The sequence below is a fragment of the Acanthaster planci genome, linkage group LG08, assembly GCF_054643075.1.
Source record: "Acanthaster planci isolate LZ-2023a linkage group LG08, COTS_SCS, whole genome shotgun sequence".
In the NCBI taxonomy this organism is placed as follows: Eukaryota; Metazoa; Echinodermata; class Asteroidea; order Valvatida; family Acanthasteridae; genus Acanthaster; species Acanthaster planci.
The window spans coordinates 15,757,397-15,771,103 of NC_141784.1; the positions used below are offsets into that span (position 1 = coordinate 15,757,397).

The following is a 13,707-nucleotide window of genomic DNA, read 5'->3' on the forward strand; positions in this document are numbered from 1 at the left end:
CTCTTTCCAAGAATTGTCACTTTCAGCCATTTTATCAGCAAGAAACCTAAAAACGTGTTAAATGTGGTGTACGATTCCGGAGTACTAGCAAGCGTTGCCTGCCAATGTACAGTACATGTACATTACTATGTAATGTTTGCATGCATCCGTCTCCACTGTATAACGTCACAGAATTCCCTATTCATTAGATGCTAATGAGTCATGACGTCACGCTCCTTTTCATCAAAGCGGATCAGCTCTCGCTAACAAAATGCTCACAAAATGCATTTCTTTTGACACAACAAATGAACACAAAAAGGTGGTTTTGACTTTACCTGGTTTATTAGACATAGCTCTTGAAATTAGGACATCAGTACTGAAAAAAATTGAAATCGCTGGAGTTGGGCTTTAAACTCTTATTCAAAACCTGAGATTGTTGATCCATCTTCCGAGTTTGCCGATCCAGAAAGTAAGGTTGAGTCCAAAGTGGTAGAGTCAGATCAAACACCTATTTTGCCCGTTCAGGCAAAGGCACCATAGGAAAAGAAACTGCTTGACGTTCAAAACGAAGAAAAATTGTCAAGGATCAGAACAATTGCCATCGGTGGAATCATTTTTATGGTGTATAAGGCATTAAATTAGATTATCTGTAACAAAAATGTAAAGGCATAAAAACCCTCCCATTAATCACTCCCTGCCGGGCGACACATTTTCCAGTACATAGACTTTATATGCAGAGCCGGGAGCCCAGAACTGGGACAAAAGAGTTAGGCCTTATAACCAAAGACCGTGCTCAGCACAAAAGACTGAGCTGCTGGGCATTGCTGACATTTTTTCGCTCTCAATAGTGGAGATAATCCAGCCTTGTTTTGAAACAGTATACCATGGTTTGAGGCATTTAGAGCGGATTACCACCTGGGACAAAAGCTCTCCACCACCTCAGCGATGAGCCACACAGCACCGCTGCACGCCAATCTGGCCCCTATTGAAAAAAGGTCAGCATTGCTTTGTGCCGGTTTCGGGAACAAAAGAATCTTACGTAACACCACACAATGTGGGCTCATTTTCCAAGGCTACAGGCCTGGCTGAAATATTCAAAAGTCAATGAAAGTTAACTGTCAGCTTTAGAGTAGTGCCCAAAGAGTCCTTCATTTAGGTATAAACGGCCATTAAATGAAATGATGAATTTTTGAAGAATTTTGAAACGGAAAATCTTGAAAAGGACCCAGCATCTTGTCTTGCTCAAGAAAAATCCACCCGGCAGCAAGTGGTTAATTATCAATACGAGGGGAAATTTTTTTGTTCTATATTATCAACTTGCATTTTTTGTACATAAGTTAAAATTAAAACACCTACACCAACAAAGAAAGTCCGCACGTGATTAGCAATCTAACTGACTGTTTTTCTTGCTACATTGAACAACCAACTCAACACACTTCCAATTACACCTGGCAAAGTTCCCAAGATCAACAAATTCAAGTTTTTAAGTATGTTCGCTAAATTCTGGAGTTGCCTTTTTATCCAATCTGTTAGACTTCCGTTTGGCTTAGGAGGATTAGGCGACGGCTTTGGTGCAAGTTTTATACTAGGCATTGGTGTTCCCGCAGCTCTTGCAGCAGCCATGAAACTGACAATAGTACTGATAGCCAAACTAAAAGTCATTAAAATACTCAAGATCGTTATGCCTTGTTCTCTAGAAAGCGTCCAAGTCCAGGTCAAATCACTGTCCATTACGGCGTTAATCATTTCTTTGATGCGATTGATTTGAGTTCTTATCTGATCGGTGTTTCTATTGATGACTTCTAATCCTCCTCGTCTTTCAACCTGTAAATCATCTGAGCATTCTTTATTTTCTGCATGCTCCCCGGGTGATTGCACTTCGTCTAATTTGTTTTTGACTTGTTGGATCTTTTCATCCAACACGTCCAACTTGCCTTGGTTTAAAATAAGCTCTCCCTTTACCGTTTGTAACGATTCGTCCAATGCGATAAGTTCTCTATAGTTTAGCCCTTCGGTTTGCACTTCCTGGTTATGAGTAAGGTCTTCTATGTTGATACTTGTTTGATCGACTTCTCTATCTTGAACAAGGTCTTCTGTGATGGCACTTGCTCGATCGGCTTTTTGAGGGAGTTCTCTCAATTGAATGCTTTTGGGGTGAAGTTGTGAAAGTTTATGAGGTACTTCTTGCTCTTCTTGTTTTGTTTGACTATTGTCATATGCTTTGTTTAATAAAACCCATTTACCTTGATATTCAACGTTTAAATTATTTCTGTTGTCACGTTTAAACACTTTGGGGTCTCTAACTGTTGGCTCATACCCCCTTTCTTTTCGAATTGCATCATGAAAGTCATTCATTTTATGTTCAAATAACGCCCTCCTTAAATCTGACGTGTCTAGTCCTTGACCCTCTACAAACGTCGATTCTTGTTGAAATTGAGTAGATGAACCCATTAGAAAGTCATCTTCCCATTCTAAGTCTTCTTTTCGTTCTTGCTCCTTTGTTAATTCACCAAGGGGTATTTCTTCCGGGTCAAAACCACCTTCTGCCATTTTATTTTATAACAAACAGGTTTTTAACTGCTGGGCAAGCTGGCTGGCAAGATGCCTTGTGCAACGAGCCAACCTTGCGTGGCTAACGCGCTGCTGGTGATTGTGGTCATTTTGGCCGCATCTTCTATGCTGAGTCAATCCAAATCGGGTGGTTTAATTTTTAGTAACGTTTTACCGAACATGGCTTATCCCATAGAGATGAGGCTAACCACAGCGCCGTGATATACTGTGTTGGCGATTGCGTTTACGTCGATTGCTTTACTCATTGTCTTTTTATTATATAACGATTTTCAATTTACTTCATTTCTAACATTTCTAAATTTTCTGATGTGGTTGCGCCAGCTGTTGGTGGTGATTGTACTTGTGGTTGCTGTGCAGATGGCGGGTGTTTTCTTCTTTTTTAAAAACAATGCGAGAGCGATTCCGCCGATCAACAATCCACTTAAAGTCAAGTTTCTGTGATCTTTGTATATTTTAGTTTCTGTGCCAGACTCGGTCTCGGGCTCGCCAGCTTTTAATCGTAAAAAAATGTTTCATCTGCTGGTTATGTTCTACCAAGTGCTTACCTTGCTCAACTCACTTTGGGTTTTTACTCTTGGTGACTCTCTCCACGTGCGTCTTGGCCGTACTCTTGTGGAGTTGGTGGAATCTTGGGTTGTTCCTCTACTGTTTCTGTTGACATCTTCTTTTAATATATAAGAGCTTTTGTTGATAGTTAAATGTTTTGTTGTAATAAGTGTTGCTACCAAACGATATTTGATGTTTGGTTTGCTTTCAGAAACTTGAGTAGTTTCTTGTTTTGCGTTAAGAATTGTTTTGATGACTTCCATTTTAATGAAACAATTTTTAATTTGGTTAAACGCTACATGTAGCTTGATACATAGATATTCATATATAAAATGTTAAATTAAGAGCAATAACTAACTTGATAACTAGTTGAATGTATTGCAGCATTTGCTGTAATTTGCTGTAATATAAAAAAATTGCTACAGTTAAGTTGTAATAACCTAAAAGTAGCATTATGAAACAAATGATAGGTGTGTTTATTTTAGCTGTTCAGCGCTATAGGTTTGTTGATTCATCAATCATGTCGCACTTTTTCATGAGATTACATCTAAGATAAGATAAGATGCAATTCCATTTAACATGACCTATCGAGTTGTTCAATTGTTCCCAAACCAGATCCATATTCTAAAAATTGCAGTTTGATTTTACATTTGTTGTTATAACAATACTCGTCTTTTATTAACTCTTGCAGAAAATCTGTATCAATAAAGTTTTCAGGTTAAACTGATTGTATTTTATATCTTTTTCTTGACCGTGTCTAATCCATTGTCGGATCATAATTTTCATCAGATCATTGCAAAGTTTACAATCTTGTCTTAGTTTTTTATGCTCGCAAACAGATGAGCCGTTATGGTCAACGCATTAGTACATGTATCTTAGTTTTTTATGCTGGCATATGGAAGCGCCGTTGCATTCGATGCATTGGTCTCTTCGTTTCTTATGCTGGCATATGGAAGAGCCGTCGCATTCGACGCATTCGTTTCTTTGTTTTTTTTATGCTGGCATATACCAGTGCTGTCGCATTCGATGTACGAACTTCTTTTGTCATCTGTGTGGACATTTATAACGAGCATTATATTTTTGAGCTAAATGTTACAATTGTTACAACTTACGCATGCTTTACCGTAAACTTTAACCTTAAATATTTTCAAATCTTTCTCTTTGTGGCAACGTTTACACAATTTTGTTTCCATACTTTGCGCGCTGTCACAGGGGTGAAAACATGTGCATGAAACTCTGTGCATTAAACAAAGCTGCTCTGGTTCCCGCCGTGCTGCACCCATGCAAAAGAATGCGTCATGCAAATGTAGCAACCAATACCAGTCTGTACTGTACATGTACTGCATTTAAACATTCTTCATCAGCCGTGCGCGTTGTGAATGCAAAAGGCTGCAGGCCGGAAAGACATCGATGTTATGTTGCAGCATGGTTGTAAGAGGTTTTCTGCAAATTAATTCACAAAACTTGGTCTCTTATTTATGTCTTTCTTTTCTTCGTTCATGAGAAATTTGAAGTTGTTCTGCTCATTTTAGGGCCCGCTGGTCTAGATGAATCACGCTTGCTTACCACGCGATAGCCTACACAATTACCAGATTACTGCATTAGGACCTATATGGACATTGTTGGCCAGTTTGCCGTCATGATTGCCGTCGTGATTGTGTGAATTTTTCATAATTTTTTTGTGTATTGCCGTATGTAGAAATTTTGACATAGATTAAGACAGATGTTCATCACTTTTTGAGATACTTTTGGAAGCTTGCCTCCCCACTGATGCCATTCAATCAGCACAAAATTGCCCCCAAACAAAAAAATATTCTGACCCTACTGACCCAATTTTTGAGAGGCATGTCACGTGCACAGCACAACTACTTGCAGGCCTATCACGTATGTTTTTGGCCTAATAAAATACTGCATGTATGCAGTAGGCCTCAGTTAAATCATAAAGGTAGGAAACGAAGCAAATTTACGACATGGCCTGTCCGAATGGCCAAACCAAAAAAAAAACCCCCAAAAAAATTGGGATGGCATTAATGCCCTTAACTTTGGTACGCTGATGCATTAATGCCCTCACATTTGGCATTACTGCCCTTTATTTCAGCCAGTCCACCTATGCCAAATGGCAGTGCCCTGAAAAAAATGAAATTCGAGGCCTGTTCTTGGTTAGGTACCACATCATTCTTGTCTAAAGCCCGATCCAAGCTAACGCAATCTTTGCAATAGAACAAAGCGATCCAGACCGTACTTTCGCAATAGTCTTTGAGCACTGAGTTGTATTTCTGCATCAAGAGCCAACATGAGTGCAATTAATGCCTTGAACTAAATGCCATTCGACTTAATGCACAGCTATTTATTTTATTTTTCTTTCTATATTTTACATCTTGACAAGAACTGCAGTCGTTGATAATAAACAATGTGTTTACACCATCAAAAGCTCTCTGATATAAATCCAGTGCTTCATTCAACTCGAGTCTCTCCTTGTCTAGATCACAAAGGTACACATTTTCATCGCTATGTGTCCTCAAGCAGTCCAAGTACTTTTTATTTTTGCTTAGCGTAGTACAAATGATTACGATCACTTCAAATATGAGCCTATATTCCCACTCCAATTAATCCAATATCCACTGGGTTTTCCCAGACCCAGTCTTTCCCACTATGAGAGCACAATGAGTGGTTTATACATACTTTTTACTTAAAACACTTTAATTAACCAGACTTCCATCTTCTATCGTTAACTGGGCATCCATAATCAAAAACACGTACATCAAGAGTGACCCTGCTGCCTCCGCTTCTCTTTCCATTTGAATCGTAATGTCGCCTCTGCTGCCTAGAGGCCACCCAGAACTCTTGAAATCTAACCTCAGACTGTATTTATCTTTGAGATAGTCCTCCATATTGTGGCGGGCATCCCCGGGCCTACCCTGAGTTGATGGGATCAAACCAAGCACTATTAGTGGCAGAGTCGATCTTCCCAACCTAAGGCTTTTCCCCAGACGAGAGACCACACAGAGCGACCTCAAGGCAAAGGGTGCGGGACCGTTTTGGAGGAAATATACCGCCGATTGTGACCGAGTGTTAATTAGTCTCTGTTAAATTACACTATCAACCTGTAAAGAAAGTAATCCTTGACAGAAGAACTGTCGGTACAGGACGTTCAATTTATTCAACAATAATCAACACAAATCAACAAATGAAATGTTCAGTGATTGGGAGATTGGTTTGGTTGCCTGTGTATTTACTTAATTGGATTGAGCACTAATTTAGCGTAGGGCCGCAGCAGCAATACGCCAATGCATCAACTATGCACCATGCGCATCAGCCATTTACTGTGCATCAACCACACACAGCGCATCAACAAAGTCACACTGCGTCTGCAATGCACCACTGCATAAGCAACGCACCTCTGTGTAAACAATGCACACCGCTGTGTAAACCATGCACACTACATGCACTGCATCAACAATGCACACCACGTCAGCAACGTACAACTTGTACAACTTCGTACGAGCTTCACCTAACGTGCATGCGAGCCAGCGTCAGCAACGTACAGCTCTCACAGCTTTGTACTTGCAACGCGTCAGCTACACACACTAGTCAGCCACGTACAGTCTATACAATCACGTACTTGCAACGCATCAGCACCACGCAACGCTTCGCACAGCGCTGACAATGCCTTAGCTCCGTGCCAACTCACCAACTTCACTCTGCGAAGTCCAACACACAACCACCTATAATGCGATCGCAGCGCTCGCTGCGGTAGCACGACCATGTGCACACAGTGCGCTACGCTGTGCCTAGCCAGCACACGTTACCAAGTCACTAGCCAATCAGGTACGTGCACTGCAACTCATTAATAAAATTAGACTAGCTCTAGTCCTATACACTTTCCGTCACAATATCAACGCCTGTTAAGTTTAAGTCTTTTACAACTAATCGGTCTGACTCTGTGTCTGAATCGCAAAAAAACTTGGAGAATCTATTCCAATGTTGGGATTCAAACAACCCCTGCAAGTAGAATTGATTAGGTTTACCTTCAACAGTCATGCCACTTTTCTTAATGCTAGGATTATAAAACCTTTGTAGATTTTTAACGGCTGGGTCTTTAAACAAAATCGAAACGCCTTTTAGGCTTTTAATCATTTAATTGATGTTTATATTCCACAATGTATCAGACTTATTGACTGCTTGTTTTTTCCATGAGTGAATTTGGTCAAACAGGTAATACACGGTGCCTTTGTGCTTGGGGCGTAACAATTGAGCCAAATCACGATTGGTCACGACTTTGTACTTGAGCGTCAAATCCGAAATAGCGTACTCTGCGGTGATGTCTGTCAATTTAACCACCTTGTTATGATCGTTAAACATGATTTGGTATGTTAGAGGTTCTTTCAAACCCAAGGGGTAAAATGGCCCGTGATCCGTCAATAGCAGGAAATCTAACGGAATCACGTACCTATTTTTGAAAGCATCCGCAATTGCTTTGTCTTTACCGTCATTACTTGCTTTATTAGCTTCCAGGCAAAGTTTGGCCACATTTTTCCTTTCTAATCCAATGTAAGCCATGTTTTTAGTCTGTGTCGAGGGCAAACATTTGTCTTTAAAATTGTGAAAGACATCAGCATCTCTGTAACTCACGATTTTGTTGCCCTGTAGACTAACATTGACTGACCAAATTACGCGTGACTTTGTTGTACACTGTTCGACTGTCGTCCGATCCACCATCGAGCTCTAACTTGAAGGCGAGTTTTGCAGTGCCAGGTACAACGACGTCATCAATCCCTAGCACTAGGAACTTGACGTTTAGCGTATGCGTGGCAGTGATGGTACTCGGATTGTGCGTAATCATTACCTCACGTCGTTTGCCTTTAATGGCTTGAGGCAGTTTCTAAACGATGGCTTGGGTTTAATTTCTTTGTGCATTGACTCTCCATTTTCTTTCTTTTTATTATGTACAGTTTATATTCTTGACGGTTTTATACTTTAGATGGTTTTATAATTTAGACGGTTTATTTTAAAATTCCACATATGAACGATAAAGCAATCAACAAATACCGAGTACAAACAACGTTTCTTCTTGTTGAGTTATCAATGCTTTCTTATGCATGTTGTATTGCCACATTTGAAAGACTTGTTCTTGGAGATCCTTTAAAGCTTCTTGTTCATGACTCATTTTAGAATTAAAGCATGTATTAAATAAAATGGCGAGTGCTTTATTAATTGTAGGTGGAGCAATAGTTAACGCGCTGGCATTCACTGGATCCAATTTTCTGTTTAGCAGCCTGTCTCAAAAACGCGTAGACGAAGAACGAAAGAGACACAATTTAGCTTTAGAACAACTGGGCAAGCCAAACAGACCTGGGAAGAAAATCACGTTCGTCTATTTTTAAAACAAACGCATGTGGCAAGAACGTGCAAGTCATCGCGAGTTTACTGGCATAGATGAAGCATTGCATGCTTATTCGGAATTATCAGGGAAAAATGTGTTGCAGACTTTGCCACCGAAGCCCAAGTTGTCAGATTTTTACGTGCCTTCAGAAGACCGACTGTTTAGAGAACTTATGTGGACAGAGTACACTGTTCGAAACGTCGAGTTATTCCCCGGTTCTTCTCAGAACCACACATACTCAAAGAAGAGATAAATACATGGTGTTACCGCAATCTTTACTATAGATCTAGTTTCTTTCAACATGAAAACCTTTAAGTCTTTTATGTGGGTTAATTAAAAAAACTTTGATGCTTTTGAAACAGACAATATTTATAACTTTCGTGTGACAGTTGTTTTTTACTCACAACTTTGGTGACGCCTTTGGCTTTCTATTAATTTTGATCTTCCGTCCAAATGGAATACATTCCAGGGCGTATACTAACCACTTCAGATATGAGTTGGCCGCCAAATTCATCTTTCATTTTACCAATGACTTTTTTGTTGTGATCATGAAGCGGATGCTCCGTAGGGTAATTAGATATTCGAATTGATCTTTATTTTGGTGGATAAACTTGTATATGTCATCAGTTTCAACATGTAGCAACAGCGAGTCTCTATCGGTGTACATCAACTTTATTTTGTCTCCAAAATGTCGTTTCATCGTGTTGTAGTAAAAGTCAAACATCAAAAGGTTGGATAAATCTAAAATGCAAACGCAACATATCAAATAGGCTTGTTAAAAAAAGTTTTATCTTTGTACATTTCGACAACTGATAAATTCCAGTTGGAAAATGGAGTTACTGTTTTATAATTTTGTAGAGAAGCCAGTTGCATAAAACGGTTTGTATCTTCATTTCAAAGCAAATGACCGTCAATGTGGCTTGTCGTATCTTCCATTGACTTTCCAAAGACCGAATTACTCATCAACTTGAAGAAATCTTTTTCAAAGTTGGATGGTGCCTGTTTGTGCGATTTGGTGTTTGCATCCAAGGTTTTTGCTCAAAAGACAAGACACGATGAACTTGTTTCAATTCAAGTCCCAATTGCAAATAAAGCTGCAAATTGTAATAATATAATTTATATTTTTGTTTGGGCTGTAACATGGCAACGAGTTTGTTAACCAAAGTGATTTTTTCATCATTTAGATCAATCAATTCTCTTTGACAGTCTGACATCCATTCGTTAGAAATTCAAATGTTTTCCGGTGCCAGAGGGAAATCGTTGTGTAAATCATGTAGGTGTTCAGGATAATCGAGTGTCACTTCGAACATGTAACCAGTCCGAGAATAAGGCAAGAGGTTTAAAATATAGTCGCAAATAAATTTGTCCAAGTTTTCTTCCCATTGAAATTTACGGATGGGTAATGGTTGTGACATGGCCCAACCGTATAGATTGTTTGCATCCAAATAGATGATGTATGTCAACGGGTTGTTTCGATCATAATTGTTAAATATTTGTTATTGGCTTTCGCATAACGAAGGGCTCTAATGCTCGAAATACCACAGCTTTTTGTGCATTCAAAGAACAAATCCATGTTGACGTCTGTAATCAATTGAAGTTTGATGGCAGAATGTTTCAACAACGTGTGCCAAGCGAGGCTAGGTGACGTGTAATAATTGGCAGGATCAAGGCTGTAATTTGTTCTGCATACTTTGCGAAAGTTTTCAAAAACACAGGCGAGTAATATTGCATAAGTTTTTACATATAGATCATGAAAATCGCCTTGAGTTTTGCATCCAAATACTTGCCAGATGCTTGCTTAGCTCTTGCATAATCTTCTTCAGATATGTGTTCTTGTTTCAACGAACTATAAAATGCATCTCGCGGCGGTAAACCGTTTCAGTTAAACTTTTCAAATGAGTCTATGTATTCATACAGATAAATGCCTTTTTTCAAAAGTAGCTCTGTGTTATTCGGAAAATGCTTTCGTAGTTATTTTAAAGCCTCATGAGGACAAGCTTTCACCAATGCATCAAGTGAATACCCCAAGAAATTAAACGAATCTAAAATCTTCGATAGAGGGATCCCAATACGATAATTTTAGGGTCAATCTGCGCACTTCTGGGTTTGAAAACGAGGCTGTATGTGTCAGTTTTAATTCTTAATACGATCAGACGATTGAAAGTAAGGAGTCAAGACACAAAATATATAAAGGTATGTTAAATTTGGACTTTTAATGCTGCAAATTTTTGTGGAAGAGCCTTTCAGGATGACTTGGCATGTAAAATTAAAAGAAAAAATAACGACAATTTACCGTGAACTAACGTACCTGCGATGGTCGTGTATCTTGTGCAGTGGGGGTGGTTTAAACTGAAGTGGCATCACACTTATGAACCGGATACTCCATGTACCGTGTGGACTCTGCGGGTGCTCGCGAGGAAGTTCAACACAGAGAGCCTCGGTTTCGATGCAGTGTGTGCAGACGGCACTAATGTGAAATCCCTCTATTTGCCTACCGAAAACAAAATGTGTTTTTCTGAATTTTTAGGAATACAAAATAATTTCTTGTTTGTACTTGCGGATAACCTTGCATAATCAAATGAGCGTCATAGTTTTCTAAATTATGCAAAAAGACTGGAATTTCAGTCTTGTACGGCACAATTTTCAATTGTAAGTTGCAGTAATTATGCGTCGCTCCTCTGATATGACAGTGGTCACGAACTTTTCGAAATTTGTTAATTGGCTTTTTACATGTCATACAACAATATTCGATCCAGCCATTGTCGTTTATCTTTTGAAATTCTATCTTTTCGGTTTTTGTTTTTGGATTTTTTGAATCATCAGCCAAATAGGTTTCTTGCAAATCCAACATGTATCGCATGAGTCATGTTGTTTGTGTAATTCAGAATTCCATTGAGGTATTTTTGGTTTGGCAAACTCTTTGTTGATCTTTTGTTTGTCTGGCATTAGAGAATTCATAAACGAAATAGCGGCATATTGCCGTCGATATGTTTTACGTTTGATGCAAACTCTGTCGCATCGAATCATAAAATAAGAATTGCCAGATGCCTTGTGATGTTGCACTTTAATTGTATTCCCTTCTTGCAGTGGCAGAGGCTCTAAAATCGGCGTATATGACAAATGGTGCAAGTTGCTTATTTTTGTAATCTTTCAATCGAAATTTTAATATGTTTTCACCTTCTTCAGGTAATACAACTTTAGTAACAGGAGCGTCTAATCCTTGGCAATCTTCGTGGTGTTTGGCTAACTTTTCAGCAGATCTGAAATGTGATTTGCATCGATTACATGGACATATTTATGACCGTTGTGATTTTTGATGACATTCAAAAGAAGTCTTGTCTTATTTTTAATCCAACAGTAATGCTCCGTATGACCATTGGCAAATAGTAATAGATCAATGTGTCTATCATTTGAAATGTTTCTAGAATGGTACAAAATAGGAAATGATCCATTCTTTTGGTCGTAACCCTACAAATTAATCGACAAGTTGTTCTGTGCTTCGATTTTTGGAATTTGCGACTTTGGCGTAGGAAAGTCTATGCCAGCGAAATTTAACTCATCAGGATTATACGTTGAGTTTCCGTCTTTTTGAATTTTGTAATTTGGATTTCTTTCGATTTTTCGTTTGACTTTGTCAGTATAAAGTCCCAAACCCCCACATATTGCCCAACGTATGCATTCGCAATCGTAGTTTTGCATGTTTATGACCACTTTCTTATTTTCAATGTATTCAGGCAAATTAATGTATGAACCACCTAATGGATCATATCGCGACACGTTAATGTAAAATTTCGTTGAGTATCCCACTGTGGATAAATTGATGTATTCCATCTAAAAGTCATTCCTTTTGTTCTTCCAACGTATATTTTACTTGTTGTTTGATAGACACTTGCTGTAACAAGGTCTTGTTGTTCCGGTCATTCCTTTTTACCGCAACTCACCTGGCTGCCAGGTTTATAATTCTAGACGCCTAGATTGGCCACCAGGCCTATCTGCCAAGTTTGCTGGGTCACACATTGCACACAGCCTGGTTCTGTGTAATCATGAACCCTGCTGGGGTATTTGGATCCCGTTCAACAAAATACCAAGTACCCAGCACTTGTCTTGCCCACGCGACAACACCAACTACCCAAGGACGCTTGGCCACAGAGGAGAGTACAGCTCCCGCTAAGTTCACACAGTCTATGCTTGCTTTTAGCGGGCACCGTGGCTCGTGTGCCCGCTTCCCAGTAGTCCATGCATGCCCAGCATCAATGCCCAGCCCTAACTTGAACATTGAGTGCGCTTCACAAGTTTTTATTTCAGCTAATACCCAGTGAAGATTTCCGTAAAATTCCCCTAATGTTTTTATTTTGTGCAAAGTTTGCTCATAATTTTCTTGCACATTTCTAAGTTGTTTTTTTTTGCAAGTTCTATTCAAATCCCATTTCCGTATGAAATGATATAATTGTCTTCAGTGTCCGCATCCTTCATCCCCTCGTTGTAGTCGAGTACACACTTGGGTTTCTCCAAAGCAATGCCATCACTGTTGCGCTTGCCAGTGTTGGCCATCTCGGCTGTGTGCATCGTGGACAGCATACAGACATCTTTTTTGTCTCACCAGACCAAGGCAAGCAAGCCTTTGTCGAGAAGCAATGAACAACATCCCCTCTCTCAAGTTTCAAGGAGCACAAGTCCTTGGGCATGTCTTGACGATTGATTCTCACCGTCCCGACAACGTTGGTCTTCTGATCATGTAGTTTCAGGTACAGTTCTGGGCTGCTGAACCAGTTGTCCATGAAAATGGTGTACCCTTTGCCAAGAAGATCGGCATTCAAGACAAATACAATTTTCGTACTTGACAGTCCAGCAGTCTGGTCTTGACCGGTGTAAATCTTGAAGTTCCAGGTGTATCCAGCGGCAACACTCGTACTCTGGCAGACTCGATACACCTTGATGCCAAACCTTGCACGCTTCTTGGGGTTGTACTGCTTGAACTTCAGTCTTCCTTTGAATTTCCAAAGGGACTCGTCGGTAGTAATCTTGCTATACAGAATGTAGACTGACTTGAACTTCTCAGTCAGTTCGTCTATCACTGGGGGGAGCTTGTAGAGTTGATCAGTCGCACCTGCACGGCTGTTATCGACGAAATGCAGATAGGCCAGCAAGTCCATAAATCTGTCACGGGGCATGGTATCAGGAAAAAACGGAGTCTGAAGTATTGAGTCTCTCGTCCAGTAGGACTACAA

At 39.7% G+C, this 13,707-nt stretch overlaps 1 protein-coding gene across 4 annotated transcripts in view; it reads left to right on the forward strand.

Annotated features, from left to right (window-relative positions):
• The window catches only part of mrpl45 (mitochondrial ribosomal protein L45), a 135,194-nt gene that overhangs the window by 44,293 nt on the left and 77,194 nt on the right, over positions 1 to 13,707 (forward strand). The gene's annotated exons all lie outside the window — the stretch shown is intronic.